The following is a 22,863-nucleotide window of genomic DNA, read 5'->3' on the forward strand; positions in this document are numbered from 1 at the left end:
CAAATTAACTCGATTTAAAAATGTAATCATGATTAATCGTAGTTTTAATTGCACTGTTAAACAATAATAGAATGCCAACTGAAATGTATTATAAATATTTTTGGATGTTTTTCTACATTTTCAAATATATTCATTTAAAATTACAACAGAATACAAAGTGCACAGTGCTCACTTTATATTATTATTTTTATTACAAATTTTTGCACTATAAAAATGATAAAGAAATCATATTTTTTTCAAATCACCTCATACAAATATTGTAGTTCAATCTCTTTACCGTGAAATACAACTTACAAATGTAGGATTTTTTTTTTACATAACTGCACTCAAAAACAAAACAATGTAAAACTTTAGAGCCTACAAGTCCATTCAGTCCTACTTCTTCTTCAGCCAATTGCTCAGACAAACAGGTTTGTTTACATTTACAGGCGATAATGCTGCCTGCTTCTTATTTACAATGTCACCTGAAAGTGAGAACAGGAATTCGCATGGCATTTTTGTAGCTAGCATTGCAAAGTATTTACATGCCAAATATGCTACACATTTGTATGCCTGTTCATGCTTTGGCCACCATTCCAGAGGACATGCTTCCATGCTGATGACACGCATTAAAAAAATAAAACATCAATTAAATTTGTGACTGAACTCCTTGGGGGAGAATTGTATGTCTCCTACTCTGTGATTTTACCCACTGTCTGCCATATATTTCGTGTTATGGCAGTCTCAGATGACGACCCAGCATATGTTGTTCGATTTAAAAACACTTTCACTACATATTTGACAAAAAGCAAAGAAGATACCAATGTGAGAATTCTAAAGATAGCTACAGGACTTGACCTAAGGTTTAAGAATTTGAAGTGCCTTCCAAAATCTGAGAGGGATGAGGTGTGAAACATGCTGTCAGAAGTCTTAAAAAAGCAACACTTCAATGCATGAGGGTGAACAGACGTGCGGTTTTTAAAGGGACGGTCCCATATTTAAGCCCTCCTGCAGGTGTCCCGACTTTTTCTTAAAAATCGGCAAAGTGTCCCATATTTTCTGTCTCCCCTCCCCATCAGTACTGGCAGGTCCCTGCTGCTGGCTAGATCCCTGCTCACTAGCCGCCCACCCACCAGAGGTGCGTTGGGGAGCGGTCTAGTGGCCGATGATGGGGATGGGTATGAAAGGCTGGTGGCAGGGCAAAGATGCAGCGTGTGGGGCAAGCCGTTCCCCCTGCTGGTCCATCAATGCAGACCCTGCTGCGTATTGGCTCTTGGGGGGAGGGATAGCTCAGTGGTTTGAGCTTTGGTCTGCTAAACCCAGGGTTGTGAGTTCAATCCTTGACGGGGCCATTTCAGGATCTGGGGCAAAAATTGGGGATTGGTCCTGCTTTGAGCAGGGGTTTGGACTAGATGACCAAATTGGACTTGAGATCCCTTCCAACCCTGATAGTCTATGGTTCCTGGCCAGCAGGGCCATGCTCCCCCATCCCATTTCCAGCTGGTGCTGGCAGCACGCTGCAGTGGATGGTGAGTGCGGCCAGGCAGCAGCCAGTTGTGTGTCATTTTTGCTACCCACCCATTGGCCATTTATGTACCCCCCTTCTCACTCCTCACCCTGCTTTGCCCCTTCACCCCCCTCAGCCCCGTTGCTCCTCCATATCCTCCCCGGCAGGGCGTGTCTCGCTCCCAGCGCTGTGCGGAGAACCAGCCCCTGGTTGGAGCATTCAGGTCACCAACAGCCTGGCCAGCAGGCTCCTTCCTTTCCCCACTACCTCTGGCTGGGCCAGTGCCCGGGAAAGCCCAAGACTCTCTGGCCTGGGGTGCTGACCAGGAGGAGCCAAGCCCTGCATGTGCCAAAGCCCCACACAGCGCTGGCATGGGGAAGCCTCTCTGCCCCTCTGCTAAGCTCTGGAGTGCGGGGGAGCTGGGAAGTGATTTTCAGCCTGTTCATGCCCCAAACCTGCAGGCTCCACAGCCCCAGGGCAAGGGCTTAGCACCCTCTTCACCTGACCCCCTCACCACCCTGGGTCCTGCCCCCAGGGCATGCAGTGCTGCTTCATTCCCTAGGCAGACTCCTCTGCTGAGCCATCTCCATGGCCCAGTTCGCTGAAGCCCCTGCAGTCAGGTTCCCTGGGCCCTGGTACACAATGCTCCCTCAGGGCTTAACCCCTTCCTGCCCGCACTGTAGCCGGGGGACAGGAGGAGTCTGGGTTATGTCCATGGCCAGCAGCAGCCTGGAGGTATTAGCTGCCTTTCGACACTGTGCGGGCAGGAAGGAACAAGCTGCTTCCAGCCACATGGGAAGTGGGGAGAAGAGATGAGCTCTGCAAAGACACAGGCCCGGTCACTCCTTCCCCTCAACAATCTAGTGTGAACCATGGCATAAATCTGGGGTGGGGGGGCATGTGACCCTGCGTGCCTCCCATGTGTTGCCTCTGGAAGATGTGGTGCCAGGTACCAGGAAAGGCGCGTCCATCTCGGGGCCCAGCCCAGCATGAAGGGTGGAGAGTACTGGGCAGGGAGGGTCAAGTAGGTCAGTCACGCCCCTTCCCCCCCCCACCCCGTGAGAGAAGTGTGGGGGGGGGGGGGAGAGAGAGAGAGAGAGTATGTGTGTGAGACTTCTCCCCATATGTGTGTGTGGGGGTAGGGGGGTGTGTGTCACCCCTCCCCATGTGAACCCTAAAGCCTTAAAGATAAAAAGGTAAATAAAAAGAATCCAACTACACAATATTTCTTTTAAACAGGGACTCAGTCAACTTGATGTTAATTTGAATATTTATACTGCATAATTATGATGGATTGCCGTTGAACTCATTTGAAGAAGAGTAATTTTACCAGGTGTCCCGTATTCAGCATAGGAAAATATGGTCACCCTACAATGCAGAAACTATGGAACCTGAACCACCAAAAAAGAAAATCAACCTTCTGTTGGTGGCATCTGACTCAGATGATGAAAATGAATGTGGATCAGTTCGCTCTGCTTTGGATCATTATCGAGCAGAACCTGTCATCAGCATGGACACATGTCTTCTGGAATGGTGGTCAAAGCACGAAGGGATATATGACTCTTTAGCACTTCTGGCACATAAATATCTTGTGATGTTGGCTACAACAGTGCCATGTGAATGCCTGTTCTCACTTTCTGGTGACATTGTAAACAAGAAGTGGGCAGCATTATCTCCCTTAAATGTAAACAAACTTGTTTATCTTAGTGATTAGCTGAACAAGAAGTAGGACTGAGTGGACCTGTAGGCTCTAAAGTTTTACATTGTTTTGTTTTTGAGTGCAGTTATGTTTAAAAAATTCTACATTTGTAAGTTGCATTTCATGATAAAGAGATTGCACTACAGTAGTTGTATGAGGTGAACTGAAAAATACTATTTCTTTTATCTTTTTTACAGTGCAAATATTTGTAATAAAAAGTAATAATATAAAGTGAGCCCTGTACACTTGGTATTCTGTGTTCTAATTTAAATGAATATATTTGAAAATGTAGAGAACATCCAAAAATATTTAAATAAATGGTATTCTATTATTGTTTAACAGTGATTAATCATGATTACTTTTTAATCTTGCGATTAATTTTTTAATAATTTGACAGCCCTAATTAAAATGTTGAACTGTATTTCCTTAAGCTTAGAGTAAAAAATACTGTCGTGGTAACTCAGATACGACTGTTCAGTAACTATGGTAAATGTGAACTTTTTAAAGGTTACCTATGAACATGTGTTTTACACATATTAATGAAGTGTGTAAATTATCTTATTTGCACAAATGAATTGTGCAGGTATGTGCTATATGTGGCTATCACTACCCTTAAAGCTTCACCATGTGAAGAACTGCACAACATAGAAAGAAAACAAAACTAAACTGCTGCTGCCGGTTACTGATTTTATTAATATTCAATTATTACCCTTGTAACTGTAATTTCTTGCCTAGAAAATACCCAAACCAGAGTTTATTGTATCAAGCAGTCTTGAAGAGTATGAATCTCATATTTACAACTGAACAAGCAGTGGCACAAGTCTAAAGATAGTACACACTCTCTCCACTGTCAGTCAGCATGGGGAGGGATAGCTTAGTGGTTTGAGCATTGGCCTGCTAAACCTAGGGTTGTGAGTTCAATCCTTGAAGGAGCCATTTAGGAATTTGGGGCAGAAATGGGGGATTGATCCTACTTTGAGCAGGCGGTTGGAGTAGATGATCTCCTGAGGTCCCTTCCATCCCTGATATTCTATGATTTATTTTAATAAAAGTAAGATCACCACCACCACCTCCCCTTCTCACACAGAAAGGCCCAATTTTGCAATATGATTTGCACCCACAATTTCTATCTGAGTATGTATCCTAGCTCAGTAGCACTAGGAAGGAGTGAATTCATACTTCAGAGCAAATCATCTACTGTGTACCACTGTTACCAAAGACTGAAGTACATTGCCTATTTAAAACACAGCAAGTTCAACTTTGTCCTCAGATGCAGAGAGAGAATGTTCCTTTAGTTCAGTGGAGGCTGTATCCTTCTATCAAGGACAATATTGGGCCCATGGTGTTAAGCAACACACATTTTAAACATCATTAACACTGGGCAATTTCATAAATTTAAAGTCTATGTTTTATATTATGAGTATGCTTGCCATGCATATATGAGATTAAGGCTCCTTTGCACATACACATCTGTCCTACAGTAGGAACACAGAGTGCAAGTATAACAAGGCTGTTTGTACACTGCAGTGCTCTCTCTGATAGCAGAGCTCACTGCTGTCACAGGACTCTCCTCCGCCTTCGCACAAGATAAGATGAAGGAGAAGAGTTAATAGCCTGGCTGTAACACTAACCCACTGCAACGGTGCTTCGAAGAGGAGAGCAGTCCTCACCCTCACCCAATTTCTTTTCAAGTTGTTCAAGCTCAGCAATATTTAGTTTCATTTAAGTTTTTCTAAAATTTTTGTTGGAACTGCAGGCCAGATGTTCTAATCTACACAGACTCCTGAGCCCACCAGGAGTCCTACTGACTTCCACAGAAGTCTGTGAGAGTACAGGTGTCCCCTCACCCCTGTCCCAATTTTTCACACTTGCTGTCTGCTCACCCTATCACTAGTGAACTGAATGACCTTGCTGGTAAAAGAATTTCTATTCAAATAGCAAATCCTTGAGCCACCCAGTTCCAAGTACTCATTTTACTCACTCAGATCCTCAAATCAATGGAACTCCTCACATGAGTATGGCAAGCTGGATCTGGCCACCAATCCCATCTTTGAAAAGTATTCCTATATTTATATGCCTTTTTAAAACAAGTAAACCTATTTTAATTAGGATACCTCATTATACCTAAATTATATTTGCCAGCACAGTACCTTGGATTTATATATCTTTTGCAAGCTCTGTTTAGGCAAAAAGATAGAGAGAGAAACCCTAGGTTTTCATGTTCATTATCATGCTAACAGAGAATGCCCTGAGGAAAATGCATGGTCACACACACAAAGGGAGAGGGAGATCTTGGGAAAGGTCTCAAGATGTTAGGTTAGTTAGGAAAATTGAGTAACGCTGTCATGAGGTAGGGCTATGCAGATCCAAAGCGGTGGAGGGAAAGCGGTGGCTTGGACTCTCTGATCCCTGTGGCCATGGGTAGGAACAGATCATTTGTAAAGACAAAGTTCAAGGTTGGAGCCATCAGACTTTAAGAAACTCCATCTCGTTCAGAATACTGAAGCATGTTTCTTCAGCAACATGGGCTACCACAAGCACATCAGACTTCTTGCTACACTGGCTTCCCATAGAATATTGAGTCAAATTCAAGGTCTCAGTCCTTACCTTCAAGGCATACAATGGCCTTGGCACAGAATACCCAGAAGATCGATTAATCCCCTGGGATAAGGACCATGGTTGACAGCTCTGCTCTTCAGATTAAATGGAACTTTCTATCATAAAAGTAAAAGCTTGTCTGTGTGGGGTATAGAGCTTTACTAGGGGTCTATTTGATATTGTGGAACAAACTCCCCTAGGACCTAAAGACCACCACAGACCTTGCCATCTTCCACTGTAAGTGCAAGGCATATTTCTTCAACCTACCTTCACTAACTTAAAGCTCATAGTAGCTTGTACATTTTAAAAAACAACCCCAAAACCAAAATCCCACCACAACAAAAACACCACATGGCATATAAAGTTTTCCCCCTGGGGAGAAGATGAGAGACAGAGAAAGAACAAACTACTCATGACAGATGTGAGTCACGTCACTCAACACACTATCAATCAGAAGAGAGGATGGTCTGCTGAGAAGAACCTGCTTTGTCAGTTTCCTATTAATTAAACAAGTACGTCTAATGACAGTTAAGGTTGCATCAAGACCCACCCCTCTCATGTAAAACCTTAAAGGTATAGCAAGAAGTAGTTGAGGGAAGAGTCTCCTGTATTCTTTCCAACCTTTATATTATCTATAACAGTGGCAATAACACACTCCAATACTCCATAAGGCTTTCAATTCCATCTCCAATGGATACCCAAAAGCAGTACGTACCCACCCCCCCAAACTCATGTAAAACCTTAACAGAGACCGCATATGCTCTTACATCAACAGATTGGCATTTCTGACTGTCACACAGCCCTTTCACTAGACGAGTTACTCCCCCTTAATCCAACATCAATGCTTTTTTGTCGGGGGCGGGGCACGGGAAGATTACCTGGGTAGTATTTGGTAGGCGTAGGGAAATTTAAATACATTTTTTACATTAATTCATAGAATCATAGAATATCAGGATTAGAAGGGATCTAGTCCAACCCCCTGCTCAAAGCAGGACCAATCCCCAATTTTTTCCCCAGATTCCTAAATGGCTCCTTCACGGATTGAACTCACAACCCTGGGTTTAGCAGGCCAATGCTCAAACCACTGAGCTATCCCTCCCCCCAAATTCCAAACTGAATATTTAATTAGATATATTTTGTGCTTGTACCCAGAAATATTTGATGGGTATATTTTTAAAAGGATAAATAACTGATTAGTTAAACCTTCTGGCACAATTAGTCAGACTTTATACACAACATTTATGCATCCAATTTAAAGGATTTATCCCTAAAATAGACTCACAGTTCTTTAAGTAGTAGCAAATTCAAAGTTGCACTGGGGATCAAACTGTACCACATTAGTCAGGATTATCGAGAAGAGAAATGATAGCCCAGTGGTTAGAGCAGTGGTGGGCAAACTGCAGCCCGCAGGTCACACGGGGCCCATCCAGATAAGCTGATTGCAGGCTGCGAGACATTTTGAGGATGTTGACCATCTGTAGGCACGGTCCCCTGCAGCTTCCAGTGGCCATGGTTTGCCATTCCCAGCCAATGGAAGCTGCAGGAGGCAGCGAGCCATAGGGATGTGCTGGGTTAGAGGTACTAGTTTAGGACATGAGGCACCTAGCTTCAAGTGCCTGCTCTACCACAGGGTTCCTGTGTGACTTCAGGCAAGGAGCTTAGCCTTTCTGTACTTCAGTTCCCCATGAGTAAAATGGGGATAAGAGTACACCCTATCTGACAGGGGTACTGTGAGGTCAAATGCCTTAAAAGAGTGTGAAGTGCTCAGATATTATGGTAGGAGGGGCCATAGAAGTACCAAAGAGAGATAATTAGGATGCATTGATTCCTGATTATTTTGTAATCCTCTTCTCCCTCATCTGAGTCCCAAACAAAGAGATACTACGGAATTAATATGATGAACTAATCTGAATAGTAATGTCCTGCTATAAATAGTTGGTTCGTGGTAACTTTTGGCCATGGTTAACAGCTGGAAGAAAAAGGTCAGAGCTGATGCTTCAAGCCTTGCCCTTTATTCTTTGAACCGACAGTTCAGACATATAATACGCTGACTGTAACATTTACCATAAATATTAGAATAATAAACTCTTTAGGAAGACATCCAAGGCAATAAGGGTTAGTTATGTGACCTTCTCCTCCACAAAAATGTGTCATGTTACAAATAACTAGTAACATTCAGAGTTCAAAATCCAGTAAGAAAATCAAGGACTTCAGCACATCAGATAACCCCTAACATAGCTCCATCTCACCTAGAATTAATGTGGGAGAGAATAGTCTTAACAGGTATAGTGTGTCTACTGTAGATTAGGGCCCTAAACTCCCAACCAGACTGATGTTTTAATCCAGCATTCACCTAAATTTAAGATTCTACTGCAATTTGGCCCTACCAAAAGAGGCCATGGACGGTACTCCAGTGTTTTGCACATTGCTCTGTGGAAGTAAGGGCATAGTTGGGCCCTGCATTTGCTGCAAAGGGAAATTGTCTCATATTGCACATTATTAGATCATACTTATGCTCAATAACTCTACAAATTCCTCACCAGTGGAGTCTAGTGCAGAGAGGATTTCCATACCAAGACCCATTTTTACCACTTATTAATTAATCCTGCAGGATGTCTATTAGGGCTCTCAACAGTGATAACATCAATTCAGCCACCCCAATGGGAATTTACTGTTGGGGGTAAAATTTGCTGGGACACAAGGCTACAGTCAATTTCCCTTTTCAACAGAGAGCTTCTTCACATGATAAGAGGGAAAGTGGCAAGGATTAGTAACTCCCCAGATTCAAGCACTTTAGACAACAGCCTGCTGGAAAGTGAATCCAGCTATGAACACACAAAAAGCTTCCAGTTCCTGTGACGTTATTGACATAAACTGTGACCATATAAATCATTGTTGCAACTACTGTTATATATTTGCAGCAAATATTGTACAAAGGTTGTCAAGTGAGGGGTCTATGAAAAGGTTATGATTTGCTGGTTATGATTATGCTATCTGTATGCATGTATCATTTTTGTATTTAAAGTATTGGCTCTATCCTGTCTGTATTTCAAACTTGTGCTTTGCTTCTAAGTGACACCCTAGACAATGTGGCGTAAGCACTGCCTAGCCTGTGTGATGACCCATTAAGGACCATCAGCTATACAACTAACCCACTGAGAGAAGGCAGATACCCCTTGTGACTCAGCAAGGCATGCAGGGACATGCCCCTGGAGAGAACTCTAAGGTTTTTCCATGCCATGTGCTGGGTGGCTTGTGGCTGGAAGAAAGCACATGGCAAAAGGACTATAAAAGGCAGCATCAGCATCTCCATTTTGTCTTCAATCCTGCTTCTGACCTCTGGAGGAACCTTGCTACAAACTGAAGCTCTGAACAATGGACTGAATGACCCATCCAAATCTGTGGAAGTACTCCAGAGATTTGATTTGAACCTGAAGTTTATTCCATCACTGCTACAAGCCTGAACCAAGAACTTTGCCATTACTGTATGTAATTGATTCCATTTAACCAATTTTAGCTCTCATTTATATTTCTTTCTGTGAATAAACCTTTAGATTTTAGATTCTAAAGGATTGGCAACAGCGTGATTTGTGGGTAAGATCTGACTTGTATATTGACCTGGGTCTGGGGCTTGGTCCTTTGGGATTGGGAGAACTGTTTTTCTTTTACAGGGGTATTGGTTTTCATAACCATTCATCCCCATAACGAGTGGCACTGGGAAACTGAAGCATTTGAGGGAATTGCTTGTGTGACATATGGCTAGCCAGTGGAGTGAGACCAAAGTCCTCTCTGTTCAGCTGGTTTGGTGTGCCTTAATAATAAAGGAAACCCAGCTTTGGGCTGTAACGGCCCTGCTCTAAGCAATTTGTCCTGAATTGATACGCTCAGTTGTGTCCCGCCAGAGGCAGCATCGTTACAGTTCCTCAGAGGGCGGCAGGGCTTTCCATGAAATGGCTGCTGAGCGGAGCCAACTATACGCTGTGAAAAGCACTTCTGCTGCCTTGCAGAGACAAGAAAAGGGAGGTAAGGTGATAAAGGGTACTAAACAAGAAGAAAACAAAAGGGAAAAAAATCTAACAGCAGCAAAAGGAAAAGAGCAAACAATAAAAAAAGGAAGAAAGACTGAAGAGGTGAGAGAGATATAAAAGAACAAGTATAAGAGATAGAACTAAAAAAAATAGAAGACAAAAACGAGACAAAAAAAAGGAAAATGCAGAGTGAAGGGAGACCCAAGAAGCAGAAATAACTTAGACCTAACAGAGCTAAAAAATGGTTCTACCAAAACATTCACCCCCTGATGATCAATACCACACTTAGCTATTAACTGTGAATCAAAGTTCTTATTAGAACCCTGCTTTATAAAACTGGTCCACTAGCCTAATTAAAAAAATGTAATTCAGGCTTTCCAAAAAATCAGCCAAATATCCCCAGTTAGCAGCTCACAATATTTCTTACAGGGGATATGTAATTCTTGCCACAAACAGTATCATTAGAAAGAACCACAGGTTATAAATAAATTAACTTGCTACGCTGCTCTTCTCGAGACCTGATATATATCTGTCTTCTGTTCGTTACTAACTAAATGAGTTTTGGGGGTCTTAGATCCTAAGGAAAACCTAGACTAGAATACCAGAAATATTGCAAGTCAGGATTTATCATCTGGTGCAGCAACTTTCTCATGTTGTGGCTGCCTCTTGCCACTGATTAATACTCTCATTTTCATAAACATTAAAACTCACTACCAATACAGTTTTCATAGGTTGTTTCAGTTTCCATTCTAATCCTCATTTTTCCAGTTGCCCAGACTTTTGGGGTCAAGTTTTCTATGTTTGCTTTAAGCCCAATGGTGAACATTTTTAAAAAACTGAACTAGTCTGGCCATTTTTGAGTTATAGAGCACGTTTCCCAAATGTTTCCCAAACAGTTACACATTTCCCAAATGTTCTGGATGAGATGTATTCATAACTCAAAAAGTGAAGCTAGATATTTCAAAGGTGTCTCATTTTAAATTCCTCATTATGGAAGTAAAAACAGCCTAGGTTTGAACGAGATCAGTTCAGTTGTTTAAATTAAAAATATTTTAAGTTAGAATATCTGCAGACATGTCTGAACTATTTTTCTGTTTGGTTTTCACTGTTTACTGAAGTAGGCTGGAGCATGGAGGACTAAATTCTGCTCAGTTGATGGGATGAAATAGTTAACTTTTAGTTGTAAGAGTCTACAAATTACCCTGAGCCAACTTAAGCACTTTGGTCCAAATTAAACCCTGGGGTAATTCCATTGCTTTTTACCTATATAGACAATGTTCAGCGTCTTTAGGGTGGGATTTTCAAAAGCTCCCCACTCAGAGATTCCAACGTTGGAAGGGACAATTGTGATCATCTAATCTGACCTCCTCTATAACACAGGCCAAAGAACTTTCCCGAAATAATTCCTAGGCACATCTTAGAAAAACAGCCCATCTTGATTTAAAAGTTGTCAGTAATGGAGAATCCACTACAACTCTTGACAAACTGTTCCAATGGTTAATTACTCTCACCATTACAAATTTATGCCTTATTTCCTGTCTCAATTTGTCTAGCTTCAAATTCCAGCCACTGGCTTGTGTTACACCTAGGGTGACCAGATGTCCCGATTTTATAGGGACAGTCCCGATTTTGGGGGCTTTTTCTTATATAGGCACCTATTATCCCCTACCCACATCCCGATTTTTTACACTTGCTGTCTGCTCACCCTAGTTACACCTTTCTCTGCTAGATTGAAGAGCCCATTATCAAATAGTTGTCCCCCATGTAGATACTTATAGACTGTAATCAAGTTACCCTCAACTATCTCTTTGTTAAACTAAGTAGCTTGAACGCCTTGATTCTATCACCATACGGAAGTTTTCTAATTCTTTAATCAATCTCATGGCTCTTCTCTGAACTTGAGTGGGGGCAGAGTAAAGCCAAGACTGAGCACTTGTGGATCCTCCCCACTCAAGGTTATGCTTTTGTGTTGTTTGGTAAGGGTGAGAAATAAAACACAAAAGAGCCAGGGCATTCAAAAGGTTTTCTAACAGATCAATAGCTTTGCCATACTGGGCACAAGAATGTTTTCAATTGACATTTTTCTTTGTTAAAGGTCAACATTTACATTGCATTGTATAAGCCTGACCCTGAATGCTTTGTGCACTAAAGGGCCCAATCCCTTCAGAAGTCAGTTCCCTGAATTCCCAGTGAAGTCAGTGGGAGTAGAGGATGCCCACTACTTTGTGGGATTAGCTCCTAAAACTCCTATTGCAGTTAACAAAGTTAAAGATAACGAACAAAGGTACAATGCTGCCCCTTCTGAAGTTAATGAAAGTTATTAAGAGTAAACATAAATCTATGATTACCACAGTGTAGAATCAGTGTTCCTAAATTATAGGGGAAAATTCCTGATATTTCAGATACAACTGCATGATATGATCGGTCACCATTAAAAAGTCAACATTTATGCACAAGCGTAGAGAAATACACTAATTTTATACTCTTGAACTTTAACTGACATATGGCAAAGCCACTGCTCTATTTAAAAAAAAAAAAGGTAATTGTGATTTTTTGCTATCTTAACAGTGGAAAAAACTCCTTAAATTAAAGTGACAGAGAGAGAGAGAGACAGACAGTCATACAATTCACGAAACCCACTAAAAGAACAGCTTTAACATAAAAAACAACCAACCCTGTGATAAATGAAGGGGGTGGAAGGGTAGCTCCCTTTTATGGACACCCAGCCAGCCAGTTAGCTATAAAATCCCTGTTAGTAGCTGTTCTCTACTTGCTTTACCTGTAAAGGGTTAAGAAGTCCATAGGTAAAAGGGAGAGAGTGGGCACCTGACCAAAAGAGCCAATGGGAAGGCTAGAACTTTTTAAAACTGGGGAAAAAAACTTCCACTTTGTGTTGTTTGTTCTCCTGGAGACCAGGGACAGGGCTTGAATTACGCTGTAAAAAGCTTTGGGCCAGCTATGAAAATCATCAGATCATACCTAGAAACTACTTATTTGAAACCCCAGATATGCAAGTAGATCAGGAAATGTCTAGGAAGACGTGATTAGGTTTATCTCTTTTATTTCTTTATGGCTTGTGATTCCTCTGCGCTAACCCCGGGTGCTTTTGTTTTGCTTGTAACCTTTAAACTGGACCTCAAGAAGCTATCTTGATGCTTAATCCTTGTAATTGTTTTTTTTTAACCTAGCAAAAAGCCTAACTTCCAGATGTATTTTCTTTTTGTTTTTAATAAAATTTACCTTTTTTAAAAAAGAAGATTGGATTTTTGTATTCCTAAAACAGAGGTGGGCAAACTATGGCCCGCAGGCCACATCCGGCTCGCGGGACCATTCTGCCCAGCCCCTGAGCTCCTGCCCCGGGAGGCTAGCCCCCAGCCCCTCCCCTGCTGTTCCCCCTCCCCTGCAGCTACGCCACCACGTGGGCAGCGGGGTTGCAAGCTCCTACCACTCCAAGTGGCATGGTAAGGGGGCGGCAGCAGTGCGTGCACGGTGGTGAAAAGATTGGGTAGGAGGTTCTGGGGGGACAGTCAGGGGACAGGAAGCAGGGGGCGGTTGGATGGGGTGGAGGTTCTGGTGCAGTCAGGGGTCAGGGAACGAGTGGGGTTGGATAGGGCGTGGGAGTCGCAAGGGAGCCTGTCAGGGGGCGGGGGTGTGGATAGGTCAGAGCAGTCAGGAGACAGGGATTTGGGGGGTTGGATAGGGAGTGGGATCCTGCGGGGGGGGGGGTTGGGGCAGGGGATCCCAGGAGGGGGCAGTCAGGGGGGGCAGTCAGGGGTCTAGGAGCAGGGGGGGTGCAAAGTGGGAGGGGGAGAATAGCGGGCGGGGCCAGGGCCACGCTGTTTGGAGGGCACAGCCTTCCCTACCCGGCCCTCCATACAGTTTTGCACCCCGATGTGGCCCTCGGGCCAAAAAGTTTGCCCACCCCTGCCCTAAGAGGTTTGTGCTGGTAGCAACAGCTGATTTCCTTTGTTTTCTTTCTCAGCTTTTCCCTGGAAGGGGGGGGGGGGTGAAAGGGCTTGAGGGTACCCCACAGGAAGGAATTCCCAAGTGCACCTTCCCGGGTTCCCAAAGGGGTTTTTTTGCACTTGGGTGGTGGCAGCAGCTACCCATCCAAGGTCAGAGAAAAGCTGTAACCTTGGGAGTTGAATACAAGCCTGGAGTGGCCAGTATTCATTTTTAGAATCCTTGCAGCCCCCACCTTCTACACTCTACAAGTGCCAGAGTGGGGAATTAGCCTTGACAAACCCCCACACACATTCCTATCTACAAGTATTTTCCCTAATATAGTTTTAGTAATTTTAGTTATACTAATGAAATTTGGGAAAATAATACTTTTTTCCATTATTTTTAGTTTGCCAGGAGTATGTGTAGAGTCAGTTAAAGATTTTTTCCAGTCAGTTTCCTTTGTTGATGATGTGAATCTTTCAAAGCAACAAGAAAAAATATTTAAAAAAATATGAAAGTGTGTTTGCAAGTCCATAAAAATTGGCAGGAAGACTCAGAAGCAGGTGTAGAACTATACTTGTAACTACTTTTAACTCACTGTTTAGATTGACTACATTATAAATTGCTAGCGTCCCTTTAATAGTGGAGTATAAAAAGTTCAAGGAGTTTTCAGATTATTCAAAAACCTATTTGCTTTTCACCTAATGTCATAGAGCACAATAAGGGGGAAAAGCAGTCATATTAGCCTGATTATAAACTGATACACGTTCATGAAATGAAAACAGTATAAGATATGGGGTGTTTATTTTTAGCTCGCTGAATTTCTAACTATATTGTGAGTTCATATTGAATTAATAGCTTGCTGGGCTAAGTGGCAAATCTAATTCCATTGTTACAGAGAACATAACCAATGTCACATTCACAGTATGAATTATATTCTCCTTTACAGAGCGATAAAGAAAATAAGGAGAAGCTTAATGTTCCATAGCTAACCAGGGAGATAAAGGTAAACTAGATAATTATAGTGATTATGTATATCTGATCTGTGCTTTTATTTCACTTGAAAAATCTGAGCGGTAATTCAGTAACCATGTATTTTATCTTATGAAATTTTGTATTTAAAATTAAATGAGCACTATTGGAAATTTTTATATCTAAAAGTTATTCAATTTGTTAGATAATGCACTGACTGACTGAAAAATATGACACAGTGAGAACAGATGCCCATTTCTGTTTTGTTTTTTATGGATAGGCAGTTGCCAGGCTGTGACCATTCTTTATTACACCTACCACATTGTCTCACAGTTACCTTGTGCTCCCCCATATAGTAGTTGTATTCCTCTTTGACTGTCAGCACTTTAGAGCAAGGACCACCTTTTTATTATGAATGTGTACAGTGTGTGGCACAACAGGACCCTGGTCCTGACTGAGGCTCCAATGCAAAACTCCATTACAAATAATAAATTTTAAAGAAATTGGTACATGCATCCTGGGTCAAAGAATATCATGTAAGATGTTAAAGGAAAGGGAGCGTCACAATGGTTATGAATATCACTGTAAACAGTTATGTGTGTATATATATATATATATATATATAAAGGAAATATGTTCTTGTAGTTTGTATCAAGGTGTTAAATCCAGCAGAGGTGAAAGACCGGTTTCCTGCAAGACCAAAGATGTTCATCCATCTATCTGTTGAGATACAAATTGAGTATCATCTTGTTCACAATCACCAGTCTGAGCTAAATGCAGATGAAGGACTGTGAGATTTAACAGGAAGAGAAGAACAGCAGGAGAAAATAACTTTATATGAGGGTGCACTTCAGAGGTTTACTGGACTAACTGGGGCAGGGGAACAAGGTAGCACCCTGTTATCCTGCACATAGGAATGAAATGGTCAGTGTGTTTACATTTATAAAAATGGAATCACAACCAGCCATGGTTGGAAATGCTGCAAAAGATTTTGGGTGAGATAAATCTGATCTAGATAGGAGGTTAGTCTGTTAAATCTAGTCTCTAGGACTTGTGTTATGATTTTGGTTTGGATATAACCTGTTTCCATTATCCTTATTCACTCTTGCATCTTGATCTTTGATGATAAGCTTATGATTGTTTCCACTGTAACTATATTTCAGTACGGTGGTATTGTACAGGGAGTTAATCCTGAGCTGAATTATTCAAGATGGTATATACACTTTCCCTTGGGGATAACAGATCTGGTATTACTGTGAGCGTTGAGTGGATAAAGCTAGATACTACTGTAGTTGTAGGATTTTATGTTTCTATTTTATAAAATATAAAATGAAAAATAAAAAATGATAATGTAGCATGTATGAAATGTATTGGTGTATGATTTGATCATATCCTGCCAGCCCCCTTTTTGACTAGCAAATAGGAATGGCCTAATAGGTCATTTGGTAAAAATGCATCAGTCAGAATCTGTGTCTGGGCTGATTTCAAGGCAGTAACAGACCTTTTAAGGTCACCACTTTGTTGTTGTAGGTTTAACATTTTAAAATAAGAAAAAAGAATGCAATGATTGTTTTTCTTTTGCATTGCAACTTAATGTTTCTGTTCAAAATGTTCTGCCTAAATCAGTTATGATTTGTGTGCAAATAAGGAATCTGTTTGTTAAAAAAAATAAGTGGTAAAGGCCATCACTGAACCAGATGTTCTAGGGAGGAACCGAAGACAGACGCAAGGGCACCAGGAGGCTGCAACATGCCCCTGTTAAATTGTCAGAGAAGGACAAATTAAGGACTCTAAAAATAAGACAGGCACCTATCAATGGGGACAAAACAGATGTAATCAAAACCAGCATGGAATAACACACTGGAAAACTTAATAAAAAAAACAAAATAAAAAATAAAAAAACAATGACTCATCAAACAACAATTGATTACAGCATGACGCTGCAAAACTCATTGGTCCCAATGAAGGAAAATCAGTATATAAACAGGGTGCCTTGCCATAAAAACTTTGGGTTCGTCCTGCCAAGACTTCTCCAGAGCATCATGTCATGACCAACAGAACCTGGCTGATCAACCTAGCTGGCCACTAGATTGATCTGGACTGGTAACTATAACATTGACCGGCGGGACTGTGTGTGTGTGTGTGCGCGCTAATTGTTGTATCTTCAATAACGCGGCGTGTTGCCTTTTCCCCTGAAAAAGATCCCAGGTGCTCCTTATAAGCATAACATTTTTTGGTGGAGAACTGTGAAAGGGGGAAGACATGCACTGTAATTGTTGAAAATACTGCTAAATACTAATAAAAGGTATACCATACGTATAAAGTGATCGATCATTCAGGTGTGCACACCCCTGGTCGTAGAAGTGCCAGGCAATAGGGGGAGGATTAGAGTCCTCACTCTGACCCATCTGTCAGGAAAAACTACACAAATAAAATATATACAAACTGTCTAGGTATATACACCCCCAGTCATAGAGGTGCTGGGCCGTAAGGGGGAAAATTAGAGTCCTCTTTCCTACCCATCTGTCGGGGGAAAATTGCATAGGTGACTATACCCTCGGTTGTAACAGTATCGATCCCAAAAAGTACGAGGCTTAGCGTTCCCTCCTCCTGTCAAGCAGAGTTTTAACTGGGTATAGATTTTTTTGTATTTTGTAAGTCGCAGCACAAGTGCGGGCAAATAAGGAATAGATTTCTGTAAGACCTCACTCTGAAAGATTTAGGAATGTGGGATATTGTTGTGATTTCACAATTTTTAAAAAAATGTTTAAAAAAGGGACCAGGAGGTATGGGGGCTAGTTAAGAAGCTCACCCACCCTCCTTGCTAAATTGATATTGGAACAAAGCCTGTGTCCATGAAGGGAAGGGTTCAGCAAGGAAAGCAGGATCAGGCCCAGACAAGCAGGCAGGCAACAAATAGAGATTAAAAAACAGGTTGGGAGCCCCTGAGGACATAGTGGCAAAAGTAAGGAAAGGAGTAAGTACAGGCACAGGGAATTGAAATCTCTGAAACAATACTTGGAATGGCAATACTGAGTTAATGAAGGTGTCATTTTGGGAAATAAGCAAGTAATTAAAGAAAATTAACTCTGCAAAGACTAAAAAAAGTAAGCAGTTAAACATTGTAAAATATTTTTTGAAAGTATTATAGAAAAAAAATTCTTGGTTTCTTTGCAGCCATTCTGAAGGGGAAATGGGCCCTTTTCCAAAAAAAAAAAAAAAGTCTGTAAATAATCCAGGCAAAAAAACAATCTAATTTAAATCATTTGACTATAAACAATTTAGTCAAATAACGTCCCCCAAATGTATACAAATGTAATCTATGTATAGTTGTGTATAAATATATTGTGTAAGTATGTGAAGTGTTTAAAACCTAAAACCAACATTCCTGGCTTGTAAAACTCTGTTTTGTAGGTTTAAAATAAATTGGGTTTTTGTTTTGTTTTTAAATAATATCACTAACGAATTCACCCTTTAACTCCCCTGTGTGGCCAATGCTAAAGGCAAATAGCCAATCCTGGTGTTTAACCATTAATTATAGAAGAATCAATAAGGGCACCATTCCTATGGCTCCTATTGTGGCTGATATGACACAGGTCATACAAAAAGTGCAAGCCACATCTAAATATTTCTCAATTATTAATTTGGCGAACTGTTTCTTTGCCATACCCCTACATCCGGACTCACAAGATCAGTTTGCCTTTACAATAAAGGAGCAACAATGGACCTGTCAAGGTTCCTTCCCCACTCTGAACTCTAGGGTACAGATGTGGGGACCTGCATGAAAACCCCCTAAGCTTATTTTTACCAGCTTAGGTTAAAACCTCCCCAGCCAACAAAAGGCCCTGAAATAATTGCTGCCGCTCCCCCCCCCCCCCGCAGCAGCTCCCCTCCCCAGCTCACCTCTGCTCTGCCTCCGCCTCCTCCCCTGAGCGCGCCGCCAGGTCCTGCTTCTCCCAGCTCCCTGCCAGTGCTTGTGCACGAAACAGGTTCGCGAAGGAGGGGAGGAAGAGGGGGGAACGTGGTGTGCTCAGGAGAGGAGGTGGGGCCAGGGCAGGGATTTGGGGAAGGGGACCAATAGGGGCAGGGAGGGGGCGGAGAAGGGGTGGAGTTGGGGCAGGGCCAGGGGCAGAGGGTGCAAACCGGCACTGGGGGAAGCAGCCTCTGGGGGAGGGGGGGAGGGATAGCTCAGTGGTTTGAGCATTGGCCTACTAAACCCAGGGTTGTGAGTTCAATCCTTGACGGGGCCATTTAGGGATCGGGACAAAAGATTGGGGATTGGTCCTGCTTTGAGCAGGGGGTTGGACTAGATGACCTCCTGAGGTCCCTTCCAACCGTGAAATTCTATGATTCTATGATAAATTTGTCGAGGTTCCTTCCCCACTCTGAACTCCAGGGTACAGTTGTGGGGACCTGCATGAAAAACCACTAAGCTTATTTTTACCATCTTAGGTTAAAACTTCCCCAAGGTACAAACTATTTTACCTTTTGCCCTTGGACTTTATTGCTGCCACCACCAAGCGTCTAACAAATATATAACAGGGAAAGAGCCCACTTGGAAACGTCTTTCCCCCTAAAATCCTCCCCAAACCCTACACCCCCTTTCCTGGGGAAGGCTTGATAAAAATCCTCACCAATTTGCATAGGTGAACACAGACCCAAACCCTTGGATCTTAAGAACAATGAAAAAGCAATCAGGTTCTTAAAAGAAGAATTTTAATTGAAGAAAAAAAGTAAAAGAATCACCTCTGGAAAATCAGGATGGTAAATACCTTAAACAGGGTAATCAGATTCAAAACATAGAGAATCCCTTTAGGCAAAACCTTAAGTTACAAAAAGACACAAAAACAGGAATATGCATTCCGTTCAGCACAGCTTATTTTATCAGCCATTTAAATGAAACAGAATTTAACGCATATCTAGCTAGATTATTTACTAAGTTCTAAGACTCCATTCCTTTTCTGTTCCCGGCAAAAGCATCACACAGACAGAGAGACCCTTTGTTTCTCCCTTCCTCCAGCTTTGAAAGTATCTTGTCTCCTCATTGGTTATTTTGGTCAGGTGCCAGTGAGGTTATCCTAGCTTCTTAACCCTTTACATGTGAAAGGGTTTTTCCTCTGGCCAGGAGGGATTTTAAAGGTGTTTACCCTTCTCTTTATATTTATGACAGGACCTTTTGTCAGTTGCCCCAAAAATATTACAACAGCCCAGCTATTGCCACCAGCATGTTGTGGATATGCTAAACCAGTTGAGCCCAAAAAAGGCCTTTTCTGTTTTCATATGTAAACAACATTTTAATATTTGAGGAAACTAAAACACAAACACTAACGAAAAAAGTTTTGACATTAATTCAGGAAACGGGGTTCAAAGTAGCCTCAGACAAGGCTCACTTGGTGCTACCTCAGGTTACATATCTGAGCATAGTAATTGAACAAAAAAAACAACCAGGTAAATCAAAGAAAGGTAAGGTCACTGCGAGAAATGCCAGCCCCTACTGACACCCACTCTTTAAGAGTTCTGCTAGGAAAATTCAATTTTCTTAGACCACACATTTATAAATACGCTGCCATTAACTTAGAAGAGGACTTGAACTCATTCAGGGACATTTAGACCATGGATTGGCTCAGCATGCTGAGCTCCATGCAGTTTATCAGGTTTTAAGGCAATATGAAAATTCCCCATGGCCCATGTATATTTATGCTAATAGTGATTTTTGTGTAAAGGGGATACAGTTTTGAATACATAATTGGTATAGAAACAGTAAAAAGCAGCAAATAAAAAAAAATTGCATATTCAAAGGAATGAAAATAAATTTACCAGTGGGTAACCAAAAACCCTAAACAGTTAAAGGTGCAACATGTAAAGACACACAGTAAAGAAACAGTATGAGCTAGCATTTGTAACCAAAAGTCAAAAAAGGTATGTTGGTGCTCACAGCCAACAAATGGCACTACTGACCGCCCTAACCAAATTCCAAAAAAACATAAGACGACAGGAGTTACTTAATGTAGCCCATCAGTTTATGTATAAAGAAATGGAAAAAACTTTAAAAAGGCTAAAGCAAGTAGCAAAATGGGAGTGTATGAAAAATGATGTTAAATCATGGGTACGAAATTGTGTACGGTGCACTCAGGACAAGGCTCGTCCTCCACACTGGCAACCCATAATGCACCAACAAAGGCTTGCACCGTGGCACAGGGTTAAAATTAATTTTATTAATAAATTGACAAGAAGTAAGACAAAATTCCATTACTTATTGGTAATAATTCCTTTTCAGGATGGGTGAAGGCATTTCCTACTAAAAATAATAGCACCAGGGTAATGGCAAAAAAAGTTTTTTAATAAGGTAGTATGTAAATATGGCACCCCCAAAATAATAGATTTTAACAATGGGGGAGCCTTTGTAAAAAAAAAAAAAATTACAACAATCCTAGCCTTGGGAATTAAACAAAAGCTCCATACAGCATACTGGCCTCAGTCCTCAGGCCAAAGAGAGCCCATGAATCGCACTATTAAGAAAGCACTCCGAAAAGTAATAAATCACACACGCAAAAACTGGCCAAATAAACTGCCTCAAATTTTGGCTGTCATCCACAGCAGTAATAAACAAAAATTCAACCCTTTCAAATTCTGTTTGGACATCCAATGCGACTAATAATTAATCCTAGTTACCTGGTACAGGGTCAAAAAAAAGCTCTAATATAACCCAGCGTAATTATTTTCAATAGCTCAAACAGTTAAAAGAAAATAAAAGCACCCTCCAGTATAGGGTTAATCAGGACATCAAACACAAACAACAAAATTCAAAAACAAAGGCCCACAAAAGCAGCCCTGTGGGAAACAGGCGACCAAGTCATACCTTAAAATGGGGAAAAGGAGGCACTCACTAAAATCAAAATAAATAGGCCCTTACTCCATAGTGAATCACCTTAGCTCAATTTCACAAATTAAATTGTTTACATTAAAAATAATGTTTAGATTCTTTGCAAAAAAGACCACCAAGAATATTCATGGTAAATAGGCCCAATGGCCTGTGATGGGATGTTAGATGGGGTGGGATCTGAGTTACTACAGAAAATTCATTCCTGGGTATCTGGCTCGTGAATCTTGCCCATATGCTCAGGGTTTAGCTGATCGCCATATTTGGGGTCGGGAAGGAATTTTCCTCCAGGGCAGATTGGAAGAAGCCCTGGAAGTTTTTCGCCTTCCTCTACAGCATGGGGCACGGGTCACTTGCTGGAGGATTCTCTGCTCCTTGAAGTCTTTAAACCACGATTTGAGGATTTCAATAGCTCAGACATAGGCGAGAGGTTTTTCGCAGGAGTGGGTGGGTGAGATTCTGTGGCCTGCGTTGTAAAGGAGGTCGGACTAGATGATCATAATGGTCCCTTCTGACCTCAGTATCTATGAATCTATCCCGGAATCTGAGCACAATGCGCTGCTTAACTGCCATAATTTTATTCCAGAAAAAAATAAAACTCCAGTGTAAGGTTTGGCTTTACCTGCTTCTGGAAACTTTTAGTGCCCAATAATTAGAGAAATCATAAAAGAAAACCCCACAGCCCTCCTTATAAGCCAATATTTAAAAAATAATTCACTCCCCGCCAACCAATCATGAATTCCTACCCGTGATCAGGTAATCCTCATAAAATGGTATAATAAAAATACTAACCAAATCTTAAAACCCTTAAAAAATACCAATATGTATGCCTAAAAAGGGAAAGTGGAACTTAAGGTTCACCTTATAAATACCACAAAATTACCAAACCACTAAAAAATAGGCGTTAAAATAGGAGGTCCCTATAAAAATACCACCTAAAGTTCCAGCTACCCACTATTACTATATCAGTAAAATAAACCCGTTAAAACAAAAACAATACTAACAGTTATTGTGGAATACTGTCCAATACCCCGTAGTAAACTGAACCAAGGTTCCCGAACACATGCACCAAAACCTAAACCAAAAACTATGCATTCAAAAAAGGTACGCCAATTAAAATAAAAAAAACAAAATTGTTTGTAACTCAAAGTAATGGAGCAAAAATTTTGTTAAATCCATTATTAGTAAAAATAAAAATGGGTATAAATTGAACTCAGTTAAACGTGTCTAAATTGGAACCCAACTCACCGTACTC

The 22,863-nt window shown here is 41.3% G+C and overlaps 1 protein-coding gene and 1 long non-coding RNA gene across 6 annotated transcripts in view; one reads left to right on the forward strand and one right to left on the reverse strand.

The window, feature by feature from the left end:
• Positions 1-22,863, reverse strand: part of PLD5 (phospholipase D family member 5) — a 237,201-nt gene that overhangs the window by 141,708 nt on the left and 72,630 nt on the right. The window lies entirely within an intron of this gene.
• LOC311518695 lies at positions 9,716-15,710 on the forward strand. The gene is made up of 3 exons (XR_014711081.1): positions 9,716-9,806; positions 14,706-14,762; positions 15,374-15,710. It is a non-coding gene; the product is annotated as an uncharacterized lncRNA (long non-coding RNA).

Source organism: Lepidochelys olivacea (assembly GCF_965140295.1).
Source record: "Lepidochelys olivacea isolate rLepOli2 genome assembly, chromosome: 3".
Classification (NCBI taxonomy): domain Eukaryota; kingdom Metazoa; phylum Chordata; order Testudines; family Cheloniidae; genus Lepidochelys; species Lepidochelys olivacea.